This window comes from Falco peregrinus, chromosome 9 (genome assembly GCF_023634155.1).
Source record: "Falco peregrinus isolate bFalPer1 chromosome 9, bFalPer1.pri, whole genome shotgun sequence".
Lineage (NCBI taxonomy): Eukaryota > Metazoa > Chordata > Aves > Falconiformes > Falconidae > Falco > Falco peregrinus.
This window is the reverse complement of record NC_073729.1, coordinates 37,242,274-37,255,116: the sequence shown is the minus strand read 5'-3', so window position 1 is coordinate 37,255,116 and position 12,843 is coordinate 37,242,274. Positions and strand designations below refer to the sequence as shown.

The following is a 12,843-nucleotide window of genomic DNA, read 5'->3' as shown; positions in this document are numbered from 1 at the left end:
AGGGGCTTCACTCAGAGAGCAGGGGGGTAAGATGGGAGGAGTGCCTCTTGAGCTAGCATGGCTAACCTCAGGAGCTGACATATGTGGAATGAGATGTACCTAAGTGAGATGGTGAAAATGTGGTGCACCTTCCCACCGCCAGCATCCCCACTGCCACAGAAAGCACAAAGCTCCCACAGCTCCGGGGCTGCAAAGCCACTCTCAGCTGCTCGAGCTGGCTAATCCTTGGTGTAAGAGCTCCCTGCCTGGCTGCCCAACAAAGCTCCTACAGGAAAACGGGACCTTACAACTGGCCCTCTTGCACAGCCAACATGGCATAAAGGATGCCCCCAGCTCAAGGAGATATGAAAGGTGGGTGGGAACCTGTAACCTGCCCAGCAGCTTACTAAGAGATGGCCATGTCCCCATCGTGGGAACCATTCCCCATCCCCTCACTGTCACTCTTGTGCTTCCTTGTCATACTTGCATTTCTTTGACATGTCAACCTGCCAGAGCACGGCCAGTTGGGACTGGCTTGATGTGGGGGATCTCCCCAGCCAGCCTGCTTGGCAAACTCTCAGCAGCGCTGTTGGGAATCAGGCTGCCAAATTAGTCATCCTCGCTCAGGCAAAATGCCCTAGAATTTGGGACTGAGTTTTGCTAAAACAAAGATCTACCGCTGCCAAACCGAAGAGTTTGGTTTATTTCTGCAGAAGTTATGTTGCTAAGCCATGAACTAGAGAATTCGTGCCTTCATCACATTTCAGGTGTACTCTTTCGAGTTAGTTGTCCATTTGGGCAATAAAACACCTCTGGAAATTCCAGTATTCACTATTTAATTCACTGATTCCTCTGGAAACACAATGTAGCTGAACAAGGAGGAGATGGGCAAATAGAGGCATTAAATAGCTACAGACATAAAAATTACAGCCAAGCTCAAATCTGGCCACCCTGATGCTCTGCACAGATTGTGCCTGGAGCTCTCACGTGGAATTTGCTATCTACTACGGGCAGCGCAGCAATGCTGTCCCTGGCCCCTGCTGGTGCTTACAGTGAAGGAGATGGATGGTCCACCTCGAACAGGCTGTGAGGGAGACAGATAAAAGTCCCAGAAGGTGGGAAAGGGACTCGCAGCGGGTTTAGAAAGAGATCCCTTTCTTCTTAACTAGCTTTCACCTCATGACATCTCTGGCACGTTTGGCATTGCCCTTCCTCAACCTGCCTCCAGCAGCCTGGTAATGGGCCACCGCAGGGCTACCCTGAGCACAGAGCAGGAGGGCATTACACAGGAATCTGGTGAGATTTCCACACCTTTACAAAGCTCCCTGCTGCCTGGGCGTCTCCTGACTAGAAAGATTAAAGGGATTAGAAGCTTACAAATGATGAGCCAGGGAAGTGAAGGGCTTTAGAAAATACCAAGTTCTTAATTTACAAGGGATGTTTAAAAAATGAATGGAGTGAGGATTTTCTCCCACAGGAAAGTGGGAAAATTTATTCTGAAGCAAGGTTATTTGACCAGTAAAAGGGCTGGCTCATCCCATGTGAAAGTACTAATGTATATTTTATACGGTGCAGAGACAAAGGCATCTCTCATTTGCTCCTGTACAAATTAGGTGAAGAGAGAGAATGGGGGCAATAGGATGGGTAGAGAATATGGTTTTATGAACACAGTGAATAAAGCACTGCTAGAGTAAAGCTGGGAAGCACATTTCCAGATGAGTAGTTCATTGACTAAAAATTATATTTTGGAGTAGGCTGAACACTACTCCCAAAGCACGCAGAAAGTCCCACTGGAGCACTTGCAGACAGAATAAAGTCCAGATATCTTATTTTCCACAGCCATATGGGCAATGTTTTAGCTCAGCATCGGCTACACCCTGCCGAGCTCTCCCCTTTCTTTCACCCCCCATCCCTGCCTCTGGGAGGGCTGTGTTATTTCTCACGCTAACTGGTAGCTTGGGCCAGTTTAGTATCCTGGTTAAAACAAAATTTAACTGAGCCCATAAAAAGCAGGGGATGGGAAGAGCCCTTGAAGGTTTTCCAAAGTGGGGCTTACAAGTCAAGAATACATTTTTCCCTTTCCATTTTCCCCAGGCACGGATCTGGCAGAGAAGGAAAAGGCAGGATGGGTGGTGCTGAGCAGCCTGCAAAGGCTGGAGGGTCCCTGCCCTGGGTACAGGCGCCCAGAAGATGTCTTCCCCAGGCTTGTTTCTGCAGCTTTGTCCTTGGCCCTGAACACAGCTCCTGCAGAACGGGAAGCGATTCCCATCGCAGGTGTCTTTCCATGCTGACTCTTTCAAACATGGTTTTCTCCATCCTCAGTTCCCGCTGACTTGTGCACCCCAGATAATTTCTCATGAGAAATGTAACAAGGAAGACTCATCCTCATGGGTTTGCAGAGACCTGTCTCCAAACACCCACCAAGACTGTGCAGAGCTGCAGCACTTCTAGAAACCCTCTCAACACTTCAGACCCCAGCACCAAAAGGGACTCGCAGCCAGACCCCTGTCTTCAACACTGATGAGCCAGGCTGCCAGGGCCCCCGCCTCTGCAGGAATCTGCTCTGCTTGCGTATCCCTTACGCCCAGGGTCCCAAGGGTGCTCCTGACAGTCCTGCACCTCTTGGGGCGGAAGAGATGCTTGGAATTTGCTGTGTCCGCCGTCACGCGTGAGAATAACACCAAAGAGCACCCAGCCTCCCCTGCATTTGACATGAAAAACAAAGACAGTCAGAGGAAGATTAACATGCGCAGGGCTAAAGGTACTGTAATACAGGCGGCTCACTGTCCCTGTCAAGTCAGCAAGGCAGAGCGGTTGCGTGATTCTGACATATATCAGAAAGCAGAATCCATCCCTGAGATGCAAGGTGGATGGAAACCAGGCTTGGCTGGCTGAAGGGCTCTTGCCCTAATGCAGGCACTTCCCTCAGCCACAGACTGAGGTGCAGCTGAATCTGGGCTGAGCTGGTCTCTCCGCGCCACAGGGGAGCGGGCAGATGGTCCCAGGGCACAGCACTGCAGCGGTGGCTTTTTTACATTACTTCTGCTAGTAAAACCCAAGTCCAGAGATTTCAGTGCAGAGTAGACACTGAATATGACATCAGAAGAGAATTAGCAAGTGAGAAGTATTTGGCTCTCTACAATTAACCTCGTGACCCTTCTGAATGGCTCACAGTCTGAGATGCACAGAATTTTATTTTAACTGATTTAGGATTTTTGTTCTAATGCAGACGCAGCCAGATTTTCATCAGACAACCTCTACATCCTCAGCCTGGTGGAGCCTGTCTTCCGCTACCCATGTGGCTACCACAGCATTCAGTCTTCCCGGCACAAATCCCACGACTGTTATGTGCAATCCCACCGAGGAACGCACCCAGCCACTGATGGTCACAGACGGCAGCAACGCTAAAAGCAGCAGCAGAACTAAACATCCCTCAGCACTTCACAGGCCACGCTGGTGCCCTTGGCTCACAGCTGTGTACCAACATAACCAACCCGCTGCAAACAGATAACATAGGTTTTGGTTTAAAGTAGCAACAGGGGTGAAGAGAGGTATAAATTGTGATATACGTTTTTATGTAGTTCAGCCTCCCCTGCAGTGTCATAAACCATAATGAAAATAGGTCCATGCCAGAGGGTATGAACTAGAGTATTAAACCTGTTAACCTACTTATACTTCAAAAACCCTATGCAAAGTTAAAAGAAATTAAAACAGATTAGGGCTGTTAATGGAATTCAATGGTTTCAGGTGTTTCAGTTAAGTTACAAAATCCCTGCCATAAAGCCTAGAAGATGGGCAGCAAGGATGCTCCACTGGGTTTTCCAGTTCCCAGTAGCGTGACCACCGTCCTAAGGTCTTTGGAGTCAGACTGCCCCTGGTTCACTTGCGCTGTTCCTGGCTGAAAGGGGCTGCATGTCCCGCTCTGATCTGTCGTTCACTCCTGCACAAAAATCAGTCATCACTGTGATGATACCCTAGCAGTGCTCCTGGTCTGTCTGTCTCTCGTTACCCTAATTTTGGAGGTGGTGTAGCTTTGCTGCTTTCTGTGACTCCCAATTTACTTCCAGGGTTGCCACCTATCACCTTCCCAGCAGCCGTGCTGGTGGCTGGTGGGAGTGTGGCAGTGGTCCTCCCTGCCAGCTTCAGGGGGCAGCACCCTGCGCCCCATCGCACATGAGACAAACACAGTGTCCCCGTTTCAAGTGCCAGGTGGCACTGCCCATCACTGGCTGAGCGCAGAGTCCCCTTCTCCCTCGGGTGCAAGCCCTTGGGGGTGGCTCCCACACCCCTCGACTCTCCGTGTGCCCTGGGTGTGCGCACGGATGCTGCTCGCCGCCAGCGGTGCTCAGCCCTGCCCCATGCTGAGAGCCAGCCCCAGCCTCCGCAGGGGAATGCCGCTGATTCAGTGAGGAGGCTGAAATACTCCTGCGTTGGGCACGATCTCTGCTGGCTCTAATAGCAGCAGCAGTATGACTTGACAGAGCACTTTTAAAACTTTCCAGGCTTTGGGTGAGATTTACAGAGCACTGGGCACAGGGAAGTATTTATTGTGGAGCAGAGGCGACAGGGAGCCCGGAGAGTGGGGGATAGGGGAAGGCAAGCAGCATGATTCATCAGCGGGGAAGAGCAAGACAACTTATCTGTTTTCTGCAATTCCACTTACAGCCAAGAAAAATGAGCCATCGTAACAGAAATTACGTGTGACAGGGAAGGACAAACCGCTCTAATCAAAACAACAGCGCTTCAGATAACTCCTGGAAGAAACCTGTCACCGGCACCCAACTCCATTTGGTGGGTGATCTTGGGCCAGGAGGATGCTCCTGGCAGGACGATGAGGCACAGACACTGAACACCCTCACCCCCTCCGGGATGGATAAATAAGCACTCAAAAAGCAAGCAATGCACCTCCAGAATACTGATTCCCCAGTGCTAATATTTTCTGGCTCCCTGCTACAAAGCCAAGGTGATTTGATTTAAGCCAAAGCCTAATAAATAAATGAGAACTTCCCAACTGCAGGGTGAGGTGAGGCAGAAGAGGAGGTTGGGGAGGAAATATGGAAGCAATGAAAACAAAAGCTAATAATGCAAGTTGCTGAGAATGACTGGCTCCCAGCAATGCTTGAAATGGCTCTGGAAGGCAAGGCTTTCATCTGGGTCCCCAATGCGCTGTTCATTTTCCTCAAGGGAAATGTGACCCTTGGGGTCAACAGCATCACCTTGAGGGCCCTCTCAAGTTAGCTGAGTGCTGAGCAGAATGAACTCCTTTGTGCCACTGTGCGGGCAGGGATCGAGCCCCAGGCCCAGAAAGGTTTTTATCTTCTTGTGGAAGGAGCAGGTACGTTACCAGCCTGAACTACATTTGCAGTTAGGCAATAATCCCTACCTGGGGACCTGCTGGTAGCCCCTGTTAAAAACCTGACTGGGGGAACAGCTGCAGAGAAGATCCAGGGTCTAAGAGATGAGTATTTAACTAGAGATCCGGATCTCCATTCAGATCATACAGCAAAGACCAGGCACCACCCGAGTCTAAATCAGACCATTTGGAAAAGTCACAGTGATCTGCATGCTGAAATCTATCCTTATGTTTCGAGTCTGTTTAACTTCAGCTATTCCAGAAACCAGCTGGGTCTTAAGTCTGATTTCTTCTGGAGAAAGTGCATAACCAAGCAGACCACGCTTTGTGGGCAGAGAGGATTTTCCTCCTGCAAAGGCTCTCTGATGTTCTGCCTTTGCCTACGACAAGGTACAAAACCTGGAGTCGAGCAGGATGTTCTTTTGCCACGTTCACCTTAAGTGACTTGGCCAAGTCCACATGGTCTGGCTGTGGACGAGGAGTCGACAGTGCATGTCATGCTAACAGCAGGCTGAGCACTGGGCCATCCTCTGCAGAGCAAATCCAGCTGTGACACCCTCCGAGTCAGCCAGGAGGTGGGCATCGCTCCTCCCTGCCCCATGCTCACAGGTGACCATGCCAGTGTATGATGATTTCCTAATTTTATTTTATTTTTTTTCATTTCTGGGTCTTTCACTGGGGGCAGTGCTGGTCTCCAGCAGCCAGAGGAGCTCAGCTTTTTGGTCCAGCTGTGAGGTCCAGCCCTCTCACACTGGCAGCCTTCAGCCTTCACAGAGGCTAGCGGGGATGGACTGAAATCCAGCTGAGAGCCGCTGTGAACAGCTCTGTCTTAAAACGCAGATCCTATACCTGGGTCTGCCATGCAGCGTGACACAGTGCTGAACACCCTCTCCCATCCAGTTTGTGCAATGTGGAGGGTTTACCATCCCTGCCACCCCATGTCACCTCCCGGTTCCCTCTACAAGATCAATTTGGACTCCTGACAATCTGAAAAATATATCTTTGAGTGTTTCCATTAGCCATCTGCTTTTTTTAAGACTTAATTCAGGCTGAATTTTCAAGCTTTTCACCATGACAGGCCAGAAATACACTACTACTTTTTTGAAAGTGAAGATGTTGACAGCTGATATCCCTACAAGAACTGAAGTTTTAAGAAAATAAAGACTTGAGGCCCGTGGTAGAACCACAAGTCTGGCAAACCCACAGGAGACTGAGGCTGCAGCATAACACGTCTCTTCCCTTTGGGTAATTTATTCTAGAACTGAAATAATTTATTCATAAAACAAACATTTGTTCTAGCAGAACTCTATTATTAAAAAGTCTTCCTACCAAACACACAATTCTCATGACTATAACTCTAACAAACATATGAAAATACTAATGAAAATGCAAGAAATAAAAATCTGGCAATCCAAGCAGCTAGACCTGTGGATCAGATGCTTTGCTGATGCAAACTGAAGGACTACTGGTGACTTTAATTATTGTCGTACCGGTTTACACTGGCAGAAAAATTGGCCATGGCTGGTAAGTTCTATAATGTTAGGACTGGACTGGCAAGCAGATTTCCAGTGGTGCAAGCTGAAGTCAGCAGTGACATGCTGACTTTTATCAGTCGAGAAGCATATCAGATGCTTTCCAAAAACTGGAGTCTTAATGGTGGAGCTTTATCTTGGAAAATCCATTTAGGAAAAGAAAAAAAAAAAGGCAGGGGATCTTAGAGTTCACTGCAAAGGTGAGGCAAGCTGTGGGTCCTGCAACTGCACATCACAGAAGCCTCTGCATGTGGGCAGCGTGTTCAATCTCCTGGGCTTGCTGTGTGTGAGCGCACAGCCCGCGGCACGCACCGCACCGCCGCGCCCATGCAGCAGCAGCATCGGCACCCGCTGAGCACTGGCTGTTGGCTGCAGCAGGACCCCCCGGCTCTGCACCAGTGGCCAAGAGCCCAGACGGCATCTTCCTGCCATAAAAAGATGTTAAGTAGACAAGACGCAGGGAGTAACCCTTTTGTTGGGCAACAGCAGGGAACTCCGTGTCCTGAAGTTTTAGGGAACTGCTGTGGTCCTGTGCTGGTGATGAGGGAAAGAGCAGACAGAAGAGTCGCGCTGGGAAGAAGAAAGAAACTGTAGAACAGTAGAAAATAAAGAGTTCAAAGAGAGTTCATGTATGTAGTTTCTGCTCAGGAGTACCCATGTGGCATTTTGGAGCATCATCTCTGGAGAGATGGCGGAGAAAAACTGAAGTGAGAGGAGCCAGGGTAAAGGAGGAGGAAGGCTTTCGCTGCTCTGCTTTGGACGTGCTGGAAGAAAGGGGGTCAAAATGCGGCACTGCCAAGGTGTGGTGGTGCTTGGGTGTCTCAGGGTCCAGAGAACAGAAAACTCATTGTCCAGCATTAAAACAGGCTGCGGTCTCACTCCTCTCCTGGGGTGAAAGCCACGCTGCCCAGCTGGGAGCCCCGATGCCAGCCTGGGATGAGGCACAGCAGAGGGGAAGATGCTGCTTCACTGGAAGCTGAGCTAAAGCACCGTGGCCACTGTTCTCACAGAGCCATGTTCATTGTGCCACGCACTGCACTGCACCATGGCTGGTGACCCGACTTGGTGCAGTGTTTCTTTGCCTCTAAACGCAGTGTGTCCTCTTTTATACACAGATCCAGCACTCAGGAGAGCAAAGTCATGGCTTTGAGCTTTTGACTCCTCCTGGGCCCCCAGAAGAGGGTTGGCATCACTGTTCATCTGGAGAAGGACCTCAAGGACTTCAAACCTCAGCTCAAAGTCAGTTATGGCCAAATAACCCCCCCTGAAGTGACCTGAATGCCACTGGGGCCACTCCGGTTTGAAAGCATGGTGAAACACAGGAGCTATCTCCACTGAGCTCAGTGAGCATCCTGGCCCTCCAGAAGACCAGCAACCAACCCAGTGCCCTGCAGCAAACCAGTGCAGAAGAGGAGAGCTTGTGCCTCCCACCCCAGCATCTCCAAATCCTTGTACCCAAGTCCAAGCAGAACTTGGCACCAGGCACTGTGGTTGCTGCAAGCCCAGAAGGTTGGTTGTCTGCTGCTACTGCTGTGAGACACTGGACTGCTCACCGAATCCTCTCCTCTCTCTTTCTCTTTCTAACAGTTGGGTTTTGCTGCTTTCTGTTGTTTCAAGCCTTGTTCAAGGCTCACCCTTTGCTTGAAGTGTAAGGGGACAGCCGGTGACAAGCTGGCACTGGCTCTCAGCTGGCAGGGAAGATCTCCCTAACACGTGCTGCCCATGCAAGGGGATGTCTGAGCACCTTCCGGACAGAGAGCTCAGAAGTGACATACAGAACCAGAACCACGCAGGCAAAGGATAAAGGGGGAAAAGGAACACGCAAAAATGCATTCCTGAGCTGATGTCACGGGCCAGCAGGATCTAAAGGCAGTGACAGCAATTAAAGGCAACCCTCCTGTCTCTGGTCTGCACCATGGATCTCCTGCCTTCACCTGGCATTTACGAAATGCATCCTGAGGTCCCTGCCAAATGCTTTATGAAAGTAAGAAGCCCCATGGGGTGACAGCACATGCCGGTGGGGCAGAGCACACGCTGCTCGTGTGCCCCCATAAGCTCCTGCCCCTTGCACAGTGCAAGCCTGGCTGGCGCCCAGCAAAGCGAACCCACACCTCCTCCCTTCACACCGCACAGGGCCACGGGGGCTCCAAAGGCCTGAGCAAGCCCCTCATCGTCAGACCTTCCTATGGATGGCAGGTCCTGCCGAAGGGAGTAACAAGCCTTGCTTTTCCCATGGCTCCCCCGGGGGTTTGCCAGACCATCCCGTTCCCGAGCCAGACAGCTCTGGCTCTCCCTGTTCCCGGTGATGTATGACATCTGGGAACTCTCATATATCCAGTGGGCAGGCTCATTTATACAGGGTTTGAAAAATAGATGGTGTATGAAGTGCAATTTGGTATTGTAGCAAAGTTCTGTCCCCCTTGGGGTGTCAGGGCATTTGATTAAAACCCTTTTGTGGGAAATCAATATTTTACTCATTAAAACTTTCATTCTTAGACTTAAAAACTACTAAGATGGACTTGTAAGACGGTGCACTACATGCATGCACACACAGGTCTATTCATTAGGGGAGTAATCCCTTAGCATTTATTTTTCTTTCATAAGCACACACGGAGGTAAATAAGCAGTAAGAAGCGTGTCTTTCTAACAGATTAGCGACCTGCAGCAGATGCACCATTCACTGCTAGGTTAGAGACACTCAGAAATGCTGTCCCACATCATCCCAAGATCCTAGCCAAGGTGAGAAAAGGCAAGCATCCCGGACAAAACTCCAGGGCCAACAGAGCCTAAAGCTTTGAATTGCACCCAAGGGTAGTGGCTGACGCAAGAGACTAGAGGGACGCTCGGTTGAATGAAATTAATAGAGCACTGACTTGAGATTAGTGAGAGCAAGAGCTGGCTGCCCAGGGACCCCGGTGAGTCCCCTCACAGCTCTGTGCTTTGGTTTTCCCATCTGTACAATGGGCACACTGTCCTGCAGCATAACACCAGCAAAGAGACCCACCTGAGGTGCTGGAGGACTAGGACTGTCGCTGGGATTTTGGCACAGAGACTGTTATCAGCCAGTCCCAGGCTCTTCCCAGGAGCGGTTACAGGGGCCGCGGGCAGCACTGGAGGCAGCACAGCACAGCCTGCCTGTACAGCACACTGGGCTGCCGTTAATTACCACCCCTACAAACACCCAGCAGCTACAGAGATGAAACAAGCAGCAATAATGATAACAAAATAATATTTAATAATCCCTTCCCAAAGCAGCACTGATTTATTTCTCTAAGGTGTTGCTTTGCCTCCTACAAACCGATCTGTTAGTGCTGAAACCATAGCAACAGCCGGATTGCACCACTATACATAAGGATGCACAGCCATTGTTGTCCGGACCAGCACCACCAACCTGCCTTGATTTTACAAAGACAAAAAGATGTTCCTGTGCCACCCTACAGCTTGCGCCACATCTCACAGAGGGAGGGACGGCGGGTGCCCTGCGGCACGGGGTCCCCGGGCTGCTGGTCCCCAGGCTGGGGTGCTGCCTGGACGGGTTTGCCAGGACCGTCGTTCTGACACTGAATCCAGCAGGAAAAAGCAAAGCTGACAGTGACAGTATTTTCCAGTACAAACTGGGGCCAGATGAGAATGAGACACTCTCTTATGAGAGAATAGGAGCAGGTGTGAACCTAATTATGATAAAACCAATTTCCTTTCCGCTCAACACGGAGAAGGTGGCAGATGGACATGACAGCACTGTTTGTTTTTTTTTTTTTTTTAATTAAAAGTACCACGTTCCCATTTATTGTTGGTTACTGTTTATGGTGCTTTTGCTTTTGGGAGACAGAACAAAAGATGTGAGGGCATAGCAAATGATGCACAAGGAGCGGACAGGTCCTGTCTCCCAGGGCTGAGTGGTCCCCAGTCCAACCCCGACCTGTGCTCCTTACGCCATACCACTCCTCCCTCCTGCATCTCCACTACAGACTGACTGTCCTGCAAAGGCCCCAGTAAACTTCATTACCTTCTGTTCTAAACAGTTCAGCTACTTATCCCACCCACAGAAACAGCAACATGTGACAAAAGGACAAACCTTTCAACAAGATGAAAGAAACAAAGTGACCGGAGATGGCAGAATGAAGGAACAGAGTCACAGCATCACCTGGGGGATATTTTTCTCTTTGTTATTTTTTGCCCTTTCAAAATACAAAATTTCATTAACATTTGAAAGCACTGAATACTTCTGCTTGCTCCCTGGAGGTTTAGGAAGTGGCAAGGAAAAGTTTGCGAACATTTCACAACTATCCTATTGTTTATTCTTGGAAAAATGTCAGATGTTCACAATATGACTGAGGGTTTTGTGCACAAGCCACACATGGATAATTATGCTGCTCTGCAGTGGACAGAGTGTGTACAAGCAACGCCTCCATTTAGAGAAAATCTAAGTGGGTTGGGGTTTCTACAGGATGAGTGGATCAGACAAAGGGATTTTTGAAGGGGACCTAGCTGGTTATCTGGGGACAATCTCCTTTTCAGTGAAAGCAGGCTGGCAGAGCCCAGATTGGTATCGGCTGCTGTAGACAGTCAGCACCAGCCTGAATCTGATCTGATGCTCATCTGTGCCGCGCTATCTTCCATGGCTTCTTTGCTGAATCAGTCACACTCTTGCAAAGCCAAAAAATGAATTAATTTGTCTGGGTAAAGACATCCAGGCAAGAAATCAAAACAAAATCAGGCTTCACCGTTCCAGGGGAGAGCAAATGGCTCCCCCAAAGACATTCCTCAGGTCAATCCTATCTCTGTGTCCATGTCCAGGAAGAAAAATCTTTCTAACATTGGGATGCCAACGGAGCAGCCTACGCCAGCTGCCTTCCCCACGTTTCAGTGGGAGCTCAGCAGTGTGATGAGCCGGTTTAACCCACAGCGCAGCACCCACCGCCCACCTTGGTGGCCGTGCGGGGGGAAGGAGCCTGGGGCTCATCGGAGCCCAGCTCAGCAGCCCCCCAGATTTCCGTGACTGGGAGCACAGCAGTGCAAGAAGCCACTGTTTGCCACTGGCAGTGCTAGTGCTCCTCTATGGGGTGGGGGCTAAGGGACATGTACTACACTGGCCCATTTTGGGTGATGGGCATTTTATGGCCCACATGGCTAATGCTGGCCAATGACTTGTCCTCTTTCAGCGATGCTCAAGGTGCAGGTAGGTCCGTGTAGCTAATGCCCCCCTTGCTAGGCACAATAAACCCCCGGCACCTCTTGACTCTGCGTATGACAATACGAATCTGATCAGCCCTTTCACGCTCCTCCTGCCCCAAAAACTTCGGAATTTGCCACTGAGGGATTTTTTGTCATTTTGAGAAGCTTAGAAACCGGAGGGGAGCCCTGCTGCTTCCCAGCACAGGCAGGATTTACAGACAGAGGTAGGGGAAGGAAACCTTATGAGATTTATACATTTTTTTCCTTTAATAAGTGTCATTTTCTATTTACTGACCTGGTTTCCAGCCTCACATCTGCACGTGCACTCGCAGGCACCCAGCTTGAGGATTAATGGCCAGCAAGCAGCACGCTTTTTTAAAATTATTTTAAAGGTATTTATTAAGAGTAAAACCAGACCTCTCTCCTGTGCACCCCAGTGAAACATGCCCATGGGGTCCCCATGGCCTTTGGTGCCAGACACACCATGGTGACTTCTGCATGTGCACCGTGGAGCTGAAGGCATCTGTCACGACAGGGCAGCTCTCGCCAGCGACAGCGGGAGATGAGAGCAGTCACATGTAGGAAATCCGACGTATGGCTCGAAGCAAACGCACATGGAACAGGCTGCCCGGGGAGGTGGTGAAGTCCCATCCCTGGAGGTGTTTAAAACACACGCAGGTGCGGTGCCTGGGGACATGGTTGGTGCTGGGCCTGGCAGTGCTGGGGTAACCATTGGACTTGATGATCTTAAAGGTCTTTTCCAATCTAAATGATCCTGTAATTCTATGATGCTCTGACTAAGTC

General features: G+C 50.0%; 1 protein-coding gene across 3 annotated transcripts in view; it reads right to left on the bottom strand.

Annotated features, from left to right (window-relative positions):
- The window catches only part of RALY (RALY heterogeneous nuclear ribonucleoprotein), a 124,299-nt gene that overhangs the window by 35,515 nt on the left and 75,941 nt on the right, over positions 1-12,843 (bottom strand). The window lies entirely within an intron of this gene.